Source organism: Drosophila willistoni (genome assembly GCF_018902025.1).
Source record: "Drosophila willistoni isolate 14030-0811.24 chromosome XL unlocalized genomic scaffold, UCI_dwil_1.1 Seg141, whole genome shotgun sequence".
In the NCBI taxonomy this organism is placed as follows: Eukaryota; Metazoa; Arthropoda; class Insecta; order Diptera; family Drosophilidae; genus Drosophila; species Drosophila willistoni.
The window spans coordinates 5,404,722-5,417,741 of NW_025814052.1; the positions used below are offsets into that span (position 1 = coordinate 5,404,722).

At 35.1% G+C, this 13,020-nt stretch overlaps 1 long non-coding RNA gene across 1 annotated transcript; it reads right to left on the minus strand.

Annotated features, from left to right (window-relative positions):
- Nucleotides 1–12,130: 12,130 nt before the first annotated feature.
- LOC26529123 lies at nucleotides 12,131–12,869 on the minus strand. The gene is made up of 3 exons (XR_001450520.3): nucleotides 12,586–12,869; nucleotides 12,301–12,513; nucleotides 12,131–12,234 (listed from the first exon to the last, which is right to left on the minus strand). It is a non-coding gene; the product is annotated as an uncharacterized LOC26529123 (long non-coding RNA).
- Between the last annotated feature and the right edge of the window lie 151 nt (nucleotides 12,870–13,020).

Consider the following 13,020-nt stretch of genomic DNA (forward strand, 5'->3'; position numbering starts at 1 on the left):
CTATTTTAGTTACCAATTTTGCATCGTATATTTTCTTTTTTTAATTAAAGGATAAGTTCAATTTCCCTGCAAAATGACTTTAAGGTTGCATTTTAAAAGTTCCCACATAAATGGCTCTCTATAAATGTATATTCATAGGTTTGAGTGTGTGCATGAGTGTGTGTGTGTGTGTGTGTGTGGGTGAATTTGTCAAAGCATACGCATCCACATGTGTACACTCACTCACTCACACTCACACAAACATAGACAGTCCTGACTGGAAGGCTATTAAGCATCCATTTAGGATACTAATTTGTGTATCATTACAAATTGTATCTGCACACACACACAAACACATAAACACACAGACACACATACACAAAGGAAAAGAGAGTGTGAGAGAGGGAGATAAATGGAGAAAGAGCAAGAGACACCGAGAGGGTGAGTGGTAGGGGGTCGGGGAGGGGTAGTAAGCTCTCTGCCTGGCCATATTACTCATACGTCGTGTGTGCACCCACAACAGAATGCAATATGAAAAACCGTAACGAAGCTGATAATGATGATGTTTATGAGCATTATGCTGATGATGAGAACGATAATAATGATCATAACATCAATTAAGGCTTTCATCTCTTCACAAACAAACAAACAACAACAGCAACAACAACAACAAAAACAACAAGCACAAAGCAAAAAGCAGTCAAAAAAGAATTGAAGGAAAATCCAAAGGCCAAAACCCAAAATGCAGACCAAAATGAATGATGAAGACCAGAGCAAAACAACACTAACGACACACACGCACACCCACATACACACAACCATAGAGTGAAACTGAAAGAAGAAAGACTTTAGTTGGTTTGGATATCTTTTTTTCTTTTTTATTCTTTTTTTGTTGTTGTTCTGTTTTGTGTTATTCTACAAAGTCGACATCTTTCAATTTTCTAGTAAAAAGAAAGAAAATCCTTGAAATGCTAATGTCACACACACACACACACACAGACAGACAGAGGGAGAGGGGGAGAGAGAGAGATAGAGTACGTGTGTAAGGGCCATATGGCTGAGGTTGGGAGTGGGGCAAGTCCTTTGGTAAAGTTTTTCTCAGCAAAAGCAAAAGAAAAATGTATCTCATTGATGTGGCTTTTTAACTTTTCATTATTTACCGCTAAAAGCATCTTTTAAAAATTTCCCAAACGCACACACTCACACACAGACACACACACACACACACGCACATACAAAAGTAAAACGAAACGTAACTGCACAACAGTCGGCAAATGCCAAAAGCAAAGAGAAAGAGAGTGGCGAAAAAAAATACGAGGTAGGATAGATAGCTGAAGCAAGGGAGGGGTTAGACGATGGACGGTTAGCAGGGCCAAAAACAAAAAAAAAACAAAAAAACAAAAATTGAAAAAAACAGACGAAATAAAAAAATTGTACTGAAAACAAAATGAAAAATGGTTGAGTACCCAAGACCAGGCAACGGACCGACTGTCTGACCGACCAACCGTCCGACGTACCGCCATTTTGCCAGCGCTTTGATATCCGTTGCCATGCCCCAAACAAACGCCCTCCCACCCATCTCTCTCTCTCTCTCCCACTCTTTCTCTCCCTCTATCTTGCTCTCTCACTCGATCTACTGTCGTCCTTCAACTCATTTAGCTGATGCTGCTGTCATTTTTGCTCGTTCCTTGCGGCTGCACCACGCCCACAATAACCACCCACCACCATCATCATCTTCCGCCTGTTCCCCCACACATTTCGCCCGACCCCCCTCGCCCCCTCCCAGCCGACTGCTATGCCATCAACCTTGTCATCGTCATCGTCTGTGTGAGCCTTTTTTTTTTATTTTCATTTTCTTTTTTTTTTTTTTTGTTTTCTTTGCCTAGCGCTCTTTTTTCTTCTCTATCGCTCTCTTCCGTTTGTTCATTTATTCCCTATCTCTCTCACTCTGGCTTGCTCCCTTACTCTTGCTCATCTTTTTCTCGTCTTTCGTTTTTTTTTTCTTCTTTTTTTTTACGTTTTTACTTTGATTACAAAACGCACTTTTATTCCTTGTCGCGCTTAAACGCTTTTAAAGGTTTTTCCCTTTGCCAGAGCGCGAATGTATGTGTGTGTGTGTGTGTGTTGTGTGTGTCTCATCGTTGGCGCTGTCGTCGTCGTCTAATTTAGCCTATTAGTTTGTTGAATGCTTTTACACACTCACTCACTCCCACACACACACACACACACACAGAGACACACTGAGCTGTGAGAGGGAAAGAAAGACCTTTTACCCAAGTAGAAGATGAAATTTGAGCTCTTAAGTATGCTACATTTAATGTAAGACTTAAGTTCTCCACAAAGATTTTCCTTAAGTTTTTGCTTTATTGCAGTGCAATTTCTATGTAAGATATATTATCTAATTCTGCCAAGATATGAATCTATCTAATTTTGCTTTTCAATTACGAATTTATCAAATTAAATTAGTCCTGTAAAGGACATTATAAAGGCTAGTGTATAAGCTAACTAGGGCTAACTATAATTAATACCTATATATTTTAAATAATAGTTAAAACTTTGTATTTCAAAATTGTATTACAGGTGCTAACCAAAACACGGGAAAACTGTTTAACGAAAAGTTTTCATTCCTCAAAGGATATTAATAGAGTCGGTAATTATTATAACTACATATATAGTATTTTATTTGTATATTCGTCTTTTCAAAATGATTGTAATTCGATGCACTTCCTAAAGAAGAAGAATTTTTAGAAACTGTTGAAGCATTTTTTTTGAAAACTTTTTAAATACATAAAGAACCTTATGTTTTTGGAGAAATCTCTTTTATTTTAGAAGCTTTTTGAAAATACATCTTAAATATTCGAAACGTGTACTAAGATTCTACTTCTTGCTAGCTTATTTTGTAAACTAATGAATAATTAAATGACAATGAAAACGAAGTAAATTAGTTAATTAAGACAGCTGCTTAACATATAAAATAATTGAAAATATTCAACATCAATTCAATACAATTAAAAAACGAATGAAAAGTTCAGGTTTTTAAGAATTTTACATTATACCAGTTTTGAGCCTGTTTTGAATCGGTTTAAATTATATATGCAATCGGTTCTGAATTGGTTTCAAGCCGGTAACATTTAAACGTCGACGAATCGAAAGTTTCTATATTGTAATTAGAAAATGAATCGGGGCTCTGAACCACTTTTGAACCAGTTGCTGCTAAACAATTTGAAATTCTGGTTCAAAGCGCGTTTGGGCCTTGATTCATAATTTTCGAGCAATTGAATCCAATACATACCTAAAAATATATCGGGAATATTGTCGACATGGCCTTTTCGTGTTTGGTGATTGAACTTGGATTTTGTTCTATATACATATATAAAAATATGTAAATCTGTTCATTCCTCGACACTAGAAGTTCATGTCAATAACTTCATTTCCTGCACACAAGAAAAGCGAATCATTCATTTTTCCAATGGCCATATCCTCTAAGCGAGCAAGAAAGTGGTATTTGTCTTTGGAAATTCAAATATAACTTTTTTGGAAGCTACAAGGCAATGTCCACAATCAACGATAACAAATCAAGTGATCTCAATTGAAAAGTGATGTGCAAACTAATCATTAGTTCTAATAGTTGGAATTGATGTATCTTCACGTTAACTATTTATATATAGAGCAGATGTTCTAACTTAATTACTTACTAATTTGCTGAGTGATAAAACTGTATCTATTCGAAACACTGAGAAATTAATTGCATTTTGGATTTTTGAATTCTCTCAACGAAACGTCATAATTGAAAATGATTTATAAATAAATTTATTTTGTGACATGTTTGATTGCATTTTAGCTAATCTTTGTAGCTAGGTTCGGTGATCACATAGGTATAAGTAATTACACTACGGGTCATAAGCATAGAGCCCCGTTCCATAAAATTGTCTATATTCTATTATCCAATTGGATTTAAACCACAAACATTATAAATATGTCTAAAGTGTGTTAAATATGAGTAAATTTTGTATTCTGCTGATCAATAATAAAATTTTCATTCAAGTGCTACAAATTTTAATCCGCAAGTTACTAAAGCGAATTTTAAGTCAAAGGAATTTAGTGACCAAAAATGATAAGTATATTTAAAATAAACGTAGTCTGTAAAGGAAAGGACTCTAATCTGAAGACGCGCATTGTATGTACAACTAGAAAAACCAAAAAAATAAGGAATATATTCCTCTTAACAATCTTTATACATTACTGGGGAATAAAAAAAAAGAAATTTATATATAAAAATATAAGAAATTATGAAAAATTTGAATTGACAAACTTTTGCTTCTAAGCACAATAGTTTAACTTTTTATACCTTCGATAGTCATTGACTTCTCTAAAGAATTGAAAATTCACCTTTCAAAGACTGGTGATTCGTTTCGTTATTATTAAGTTTCTGATAACTTACAGACCATTCAATTCGTTCATCAATATTCAAGTTTCAAAATTGTAGACTAAAACATTTTCCAACCATGAACATTTAACGATTTGAATCTTTCGATTTAATTAGCATCATTTTAAGGAATTCAATTTCATTTTGCATTTTGCCATATTATTACAATACAACCCCACAAAAGGCGTCAATGGCAATGGAGGCGGATTTTGGTTATGGGAGACGACAAGAGACAACAATCACCTGGCTATGTTGTTGTCGCTGTTGTCGCTGTTGTTGTTGTTGCTATTGCTATTGCTTTTGCTTTTTCTGGGCCCTGCCACTGGCCTCAACAAACTCAAGTCATGGCCATTAATTTTTCAATCATACAATTTCGACCGGGGCAAGGCAATGAATTGCGCACGTCGAGGCAATAACAGCAAGAGAACCCATGGGCGTAGAGTTTAGTGGGGTATGAGAAGGACTGAAACTATGTTTCATTCCGTTTAACTATAATTTAACTATAAAATAATGCTGCACTATATGATAATAGAAAAAAAATCAAAAATGAAGCATAAACAGAAGAGAAAAAAGTAAAGAGAGAAAACTTATTTCTCAAGGAATCTTTGCAGTAGGCAAAAATTGTTTTTATATTAAAAAAACTCAGGTTTTCTAATCGCCCTTAAAATGTTATATTCTGCTGATAAACTTTCATTTTGAGTTCCACTTTATTTCTGAGGCAGTTTTATGAGACAATTTTTTTTTACAAGTTCAAATATGTAAATAAATTTTATGACGATATATACATAAACTTAAAGAATGTATCTTAAAAAATATTTCACATTTGCTTTTTTCTTTACTTCATAAGGAATTCCCTAAGAATATTGAAAAACATTTCTTGAAAACTGTTTAGATATCAAGAAACGTTTCTTGAAGATCCTTCAGTAAGAATTTCGTAACTAAAAAGTGAAATTTTCTAACTTTTTCGAGAATGTAACAATTTGTGTTTGTTTTTCTTTTTTGAACAAAATTTAAAAAAAAAAATCTTGAAGCTCTTAAGATCAATACATTTTGAAGCATAATAATTGTGATTTTTGTTGCCAAAAGTGTGAGTTTCTTCTTTTGGTTTTGTTTTAGATTTCAAACATCTAAAAACTTCTTTTAAGCTTCTCCAAAAAGGCTTCACTTTTCTTTGAATGTCAATGATGTATAAACATAATAAAAATTCGTTATAGAAACATATTCATACTTTGAAAATTCTTTATAAAAAGATATCAATACACTCTTGCTTTGAAATCAAATTGTTACAAGTAAAACCTTATCAAGTTGGGGAAATTTAAATTAAAATCGTGCAATAAAAATGAGCAACAAATTAAAAATAAAGTAAAAGTAGGCAAGTCAATCAGTTTAAGCAAGCCGAAAATATATATTCTTGGTTGGCTCTTCAATAAAGTTGATTCAAAAATAAGCTCCCAATCTCCTTTTGATGGAAGAACCCACTAGTTTTAGATGCTACGCTCATGGCAATGGGAAATAGCAACAACAACAACAACAACAATATGATTATCATGAACTCTCAACTAAAATCAAGTGCATGTCCCTTGATGCTTGAAGATATACTCAAAACTCAGTGCGATGAGCGAAAAAGGAAAGAAAAAAAAACACACACACACACACAAAATAACGCACACACTACACTAGAGTATAGAGGAGAAGAAAATGGGAGGGAGAGGAAGCAGCAGAAAGTGAAAAAGAAAAAGAAGAAAAAAAATGTCGCCCTGCTGTTTCCGGAAAAGTGCTCGGGGCGCACATATGTCAACTTTTTGCCATTGCCATCCATCCCCATGAATCGCACTCCGGTTACGGCTACGGCTGCGACTACGGCGACTCTTGTCGTCATCGTGTACGCACACTTTGTGACAACTTTAGCGACAACTTTTTCTGGCCTGGACCAAAAGCCGGCCCTGGCTTTGACTCTGACTCTGACTATCTCTCTCTCTCTCTCTCTCTCTCTCTGTCTCTCTCTCTGTCTCTGTTCCTGTCCATGGATTGTCTGGCTCTGTGTCTGTTCTGTCCGGAGCACAGGCACTTGAAGAGCGGCACAACTTGAAATTGGAAACTTTTGAATGTCCCTCTTATCAAAATCGTATAATTTGAATGTAATTTGCAACTGCAAAAAGGGCGACAGCAGGCGGACATCGGGCAGAAGGCATCAGGCATCAGGCAATGGGCTTCGTCTGCGTCTCGTCCGTCCCAAGGGTTGGCCATGCGTGAACGCAAAAAGGCGGGAAAAGCTATAAGCAGGAATGGGAATAGAGATGGGGATGGGCGATGGGCGATGGGAGAAGAAAGGGCATGGTAGGGTTTAAATTTATATGTGCATTTGGGTTTTTTGGGTTTGAGTTTAGGGCTTAGAATTGCTTTTTGGGTTTGCGTTAAGATGGATTCACCGGATTACGGACTGTTGCTTGTAGCAATGCGGTAAAGTCAATGAAACGACAGGTTGCTAAATGTTTAATGTCCCATCCGGATGTAAAGACAAAAGCTTTTTAAGTAATGCGGATATCCCAGAAACCGAATACCAATAGAATGTTATATATACATATATAATTTGAATAAATGATTATAAACAAATTAGTGGCAAGCTAATTATGTTTCGTTCTCTCTCTCTCTCTCTTTCAGTTCTTTTAATAGTTTTAATCGAATTTCAAATGTTACTTCTCTCTCTATAAACACATGTAAGCTTGTGAATGCCCCTATTGTTATGCTATACATTTTATGTAATTAAGCCTATTTGGTCCAACTATCTTTCAAGATTATGACCACACACAACTAACTAGAACCAATTGCAAGGGATTCAATTTTTAGCAGGTATTATCAGATCAGATCAGATCGAATACCTTTCAATCGAAACTATCTAATCCCAATCCCAATCCCAATCCAAATCCAAATCGAAATCCCCACCCCCTTTGGCCCACTTTACTCTGTTCGCCTGAATGCAAACAAATAGCGATGATGACAACAATTTAAAATCCATCAAGAGCACAAAAAGGCCTCATTAAGTCAAGAGGGTGACGACAAGGACGATGTCGTCGATGACAAGGGCGACAAATGGGGCGAATGGCCAAATGGTATGGGCGTATTCCAAGGAGGGTAGAGGGAGAGGAGGTGGTGGTGTGTGTGTGTGTATGAGGCGCAAAAAGCCGAAAATGTAAGCATAAGACACAATAGTAATTATTGCCTAAATAATTGCAAATGATGAAGTTGGAACTCTTGTTGCATGTGGTACATAGGGTGGAATATCCATTTGTACTTTAACTAGGCATAGCTGGGTGTGTGTGTGTGTGTGTGTGTGTGAGTGAGTGAGTGTGTTTGTGTGGGGAGGAAGGTTAGTTCTGTTTGTTGGTGGTGATGCTGCAGCTGCAGATGCTTGGACTGCTGCTGCTCCTGCTCCTGGTTCTGCTCATGGGTGGTCCTGTTGATGTGGCTTGTCATCATTTGTCCAACAGAGCCCACTAACTATACAAGTGTAAAGTGCGCACACTGCAATTCCAATTGGGAGAATTTCAATTCACTTGGTCGGCCAAATCGATTCAAATTAAAGTCGACTTGCAAATTCCCTGAAAAAGTTTATCGCTAAAGGTTTTGATTCACAACAAAATGAAAAGTTACTTTAGACAGTTAGCCTACTATGCTAGTCATTTAGATAGATACATCTTTGCTTAAATAAAAGCGAAACTTTCATATGCAAAAACCTTGATTATTCCTGGGTCAACCATATATAAAAAAGAAAAACTGTATACTAGATATTAGAAATTCTTTTCAAGGGGCAAATCTTTGTTTTGTCTCATGTAAATTTGATCTTAATCGTATCATAAAAAAAAACCTTAATTTAATTGTAATTATTTTTTATTTGATTGTTTCGTTTTGGATGAAACATTTCGAAATGAAATGAAATTTTTGATTTGTGTTGAAGTTTTTTGGGTTTTACAACACTAAACAACAAGGGTTACCACTTTAAGACGGTGTTAAATATGAAATTAAAAGCGTAAAAGTTGTTTTTTTTTTTAAATATATTTATTAAATTATATTTATTTATTAAATATATATAATATTGAAAAGGAATTGGCTGAGCTACACATATGTATGTACAAAATTTATTAAATTTTATTGTTGAATTCTGAAAATTATGGTCAATTTTTGGACAATAGAGAAATACATTTCATTTGCATACCTTTAGGCTTAAATGTTCATTTGTTCTTTCATTTGGTATTAGACCAAGAATTGTTTAATTTTTTGTTTGTGAAATAGAACATATTTGGAAATTTCTTTTGCAAGTTTAAATAAATAAGTATTTTTATTAGTATTGCAAATATAATTGAAGTAATTAGTAATGCATTCTTTGCCGTATAATAACTTTTAGAACATTGTTTATATAAAAATATGTTGAACCTAATAGATAAATAAAGGAATCGCAAAGAATAATAAAGAGAAAGGAGTTTAAGTAATCCTCAATTTCGGGCTTAAAAATCTCTTTTAAAATTACTCAAATAGTAATTATATTAATTTTCAAATCTTTATACTCTAAAATGATTTGCCTCAAAAGTCATCGAAATTATTATATATTTAGTAATTTCCTTGATTTTAACTAATTCGGTTTTCGATTTTCACTTCATGGTCCGATCTACTACTCTTCAATGAACATTTGCAATTGGATACGCGATGGCAAATCTGTAAATTTCAGCATTTTGGCCATAATCCAAATGCGCATATGCTCAATTCAATGTTCTGATGTTGTTCGAGGCAAAGCCAGACGGACGGACAGACGTTCGTCATTCCAAGTGACTGCCAACACCTCGGGGTGTCTAACTAAAACGCATCGAGGTGGTATGGAGGAAGAGAGAGAGAGAGAGAGACAGGGAGAGGGGGTGATGTTTTTGTTATTGTTGTTGTTGTGGATGATGTTGGTAAGGCACACGAGAATATATCCGAAAATCTATGGACAATGCTAGGAAGGGGACAGTGACAGGCTAGGCAACGATAGACCAAGTGAAATTCCCATTAATGTTTAGTTTTCTAAATATCCTGTAAATATATATAGATTGATATTTTAATAGACCATATTTCTGGTTTTTATTAAGTATATTCTTGTTTTGCATCTGTAAGTCTATCAAACATAATCTCTAATAATCTTAGACAAAATTCGTTAGCCCCTTACATCGCAAAGGGTATCTCGAAGTCTATAGTCCATACAGCGTCAGCAAGGGAAAGAGTGTTAGTTGGGGAGGATTGTCCTTTGTGTTTTCTATTGAAATTCGAGTAGGTTGCCAATGCCGGGAAAGTGTAACAACAAAGACGGAACAACATAAAGATCAAATGAATTACTGGAATTATGCTTTAGAAATTGCTCAAAATCAATTTACACACATGTGTCGTCCTTTTGAAATGACAAAATTTGAAACTTATTCACCTGCTAAAGAAAAAAAATATTTATATACATATATAAATAATAAACCTAAATTAGTAGTTATAACGAACTATAGTTGAAAATTTGCTTTCGAGAGCTAAACTCTTTGGAAATGTAATCTATTTTGAATTATCCTGATGGGGCAAAATTTCAATATGACCCCAAAAAAAATTAAAGATCTAGATTTTATGTCTCAATATCTTAATAATAGAAAGTGTTCAAACTCGTTTAACTCTTTTTGTAAATTAAAATATTACCCAATATTTGAATTGCGCCTAAAAGTGGCCAACACTTTATCAAAATATTGTTTAGGGGTTTTCTTGTTTTTTTTTTTGTTGCATTTTGTGACAAGCGAGTGAAAAATGACAGCCACGCATTGTTGACACGAGCCCAGCCAGGATAGGCATCCTGTCATCCATCCTACCATTCACCCAGAGGAGTTCAAGCTGCTCCAGACAAAGCTTCAACATTTTATGTTCGATGTGGAAAAGGTGAGATAAATGAATGGGAGGGAATGGGATGAGATGAGCGACGGGTCGAGGTCACCATTGTTTGCCGACATGCGGCTGTGGCGAGTGCACATCCTACAGCAGGTCAGAGGGAGAAAGAGTCAGATAGAGAGAGAGAGAAAGAAAAAAAAAGACAGAGAATGACAGAGATAGACCAAGAGATAGAGAGAGAGAGGGAGAGGAAAAGGGGAGAAGAATGTAAAACAGAGTTACCGTCACCCAATTTATTGAGACACGTGCCTCCACTTTGTAAAAACCCCAGCAACGACAACGACAACAAAAACAACAACAACAACAACCATTACAATGACAATCAAAGAGTCGAAAGAAGTCAAAAACCGTGCCACGTGTATGTGTGTGTGTGTGTAGGCGTGGACATGGGCAAGTGTGTCTGTTAATTTTGTCACCTCCTGTTGCAAGAGCTTCCTAATTTTGCACTACACGACACCAAAACGATCCACAGACTCTCCTCCTTCCCCACCCTTCTACGGTGTCCACGAGTTATAGGAAAAGGCGTTTTGCCAATTTTCATTGCGATTGTTTGCCAACACGTGTGTGTGTGTGGGTCTATGTGTATGTGTTCTTATGTAGGTCACGCCTCAAGTTTGAGTGGCACAATTTATGTATAAAATTGATTGAATGTAATCATTTCATTTGTTAACCAAGCAACATAAGGTATATCTGTCTTGTCTACTTTTCCTTTCCCCTTTTTCCCGTTTCCACCCTTATCCTTTTCTCTTTCTTTTACTTCCTTTTACTAGAACATCTTGAACTTGAACTATTTTTGTCACATACACATGGAGAATCTATATAATTTAGTGATTTTATGTTAAACTATCCAAGTTTACTTTGCACTTTATATACAAATCAAGAAATGACTGTTCAAGGGTGTGGGGGGGGGGGGGGGGGGGGGGGAGAGATTAGAGGACTTCACCTCACAAATTCTATCTAGACACCCCTTTGAGTGGTATTCTATCAATATATTTGAAATTTTTCAATCATAATCATACAATTTGAATAGAATTTATATTGGAAAATTGATAATTCGTAATCTCATCCAAATGATAAATTCAAAGATTTTAAGGTTAATGGTTTTCTTTGCTGTAACAATTTGTTTAATGCTTCTAGAATATTTCTCCCAAAATCTGTGTGGAAGTTCCTTTCGATAGTCACTATTTATTTTAGCCTTTAAAACAAACTTAGTTTTGCCATTTTTTTTTTAGAGATCCTTAACTATTGTTTTAGAAGACAAACACAAGGTATTTGTAGGTATTCTTACACTCTTTTCAACATTAAAAATTCTTAAAAATACCTTTCCAAATATTTATAATCGATTAATTGCCAGTTTTGTGGTTCCGACTTTTAGATAAATCAACCTTCATGATGTCTGGTTTTACTTTCCAATTTTCGACTATAAACAGACTATTGATATGACTATTATATTTGTCGACTCCCAAATAACTCAAAGAAATGTGCAAGTAATTTTTTTTTTACGAAATTAGACTAAAGTACTTTTTATTATTCTCAATAAGTGACTTGATTTAAGCAAAACTGTCCAAGTTTCCACAAATTGAACCTTTTTTTTTGGCCTAGAAATGGGGCGTGAAAGGTTTGGGCTGGGCCAGGCCTCCTGAAAATTGTTTTGATTTGACACGTGTGCTCGGAGTGGCTGGTGGCCTTTATCTAATTGAACATATTCATAATCCATATGGCATCCTGCTGTTTGCTAAATTTTGAATCAAAAACCAAAATAAATTTTTTTTCATTCGGTGTGATGACAAATTATTTTTTATTATTGACTTTTTAACTACATCGTATCTTTAATAACATTGTAACGCCATCGCAGAAACTGGTCCCGTTACATACATAAGTGACTGCAAAGTGAAAGGATAAAGGATTAAATGGTTCTATACTAAATCTCTCTATCTCTCTCTACTTACTCTCAACCTTGATTTCCTTCTAAAGCTGTGCTGCTACGAAATTTTATGAGAATGGTGGTAGAAATGAAGAGTAAGCAAATGTATAAATTTCTCTTGTGCATTTGAGCATAGCAGACACGTTAATGACAACTCCACTTGGATATCTCCTAACTGTAACGCACTCGCATATATTTTGGATACCGTTACGCCTCGTATAGCCGAGAAGCAATCAACCTATAACAGAAGTTCGAGTATAATACAGACCCATATCCTTGGCTGCTTCTCCATAAGGATTAACCAACTTACCTATCGTACATCCCCCCCTTAGGGGGGGAAAAAAAAGTGTTTAATAAATTTTCCGGGCTTGAACACATGGTGACGGAGTGTAACGCAAACAATAATAATTATTATTATATTATACTTAACATCGCCAATGTTTGTTTTGTTTTGTTGTTGTTTTTGTTTGTAAAGGATTGCCAAATGGGAAAACAACCTTTGAACCGATAATTTTGACTTGGTTTTTTGCCGAAAAATATAAATTTTGTTCACTACATTTTTTTTTGTGTTAATTTTTATTTGTAGTAGTTTACCAGACAATGTCTGGATTGAAACTGATTATTCTGTGTGGGGCTGGGACCTACCTTGATTTTTTGCCTTGACATTTCTAAGTCAATGCTTACCTGATTGGAAAGAAAAACCAAAAACTAAATTCAAATTTCAATTTGATCTTGACAAGTGTTG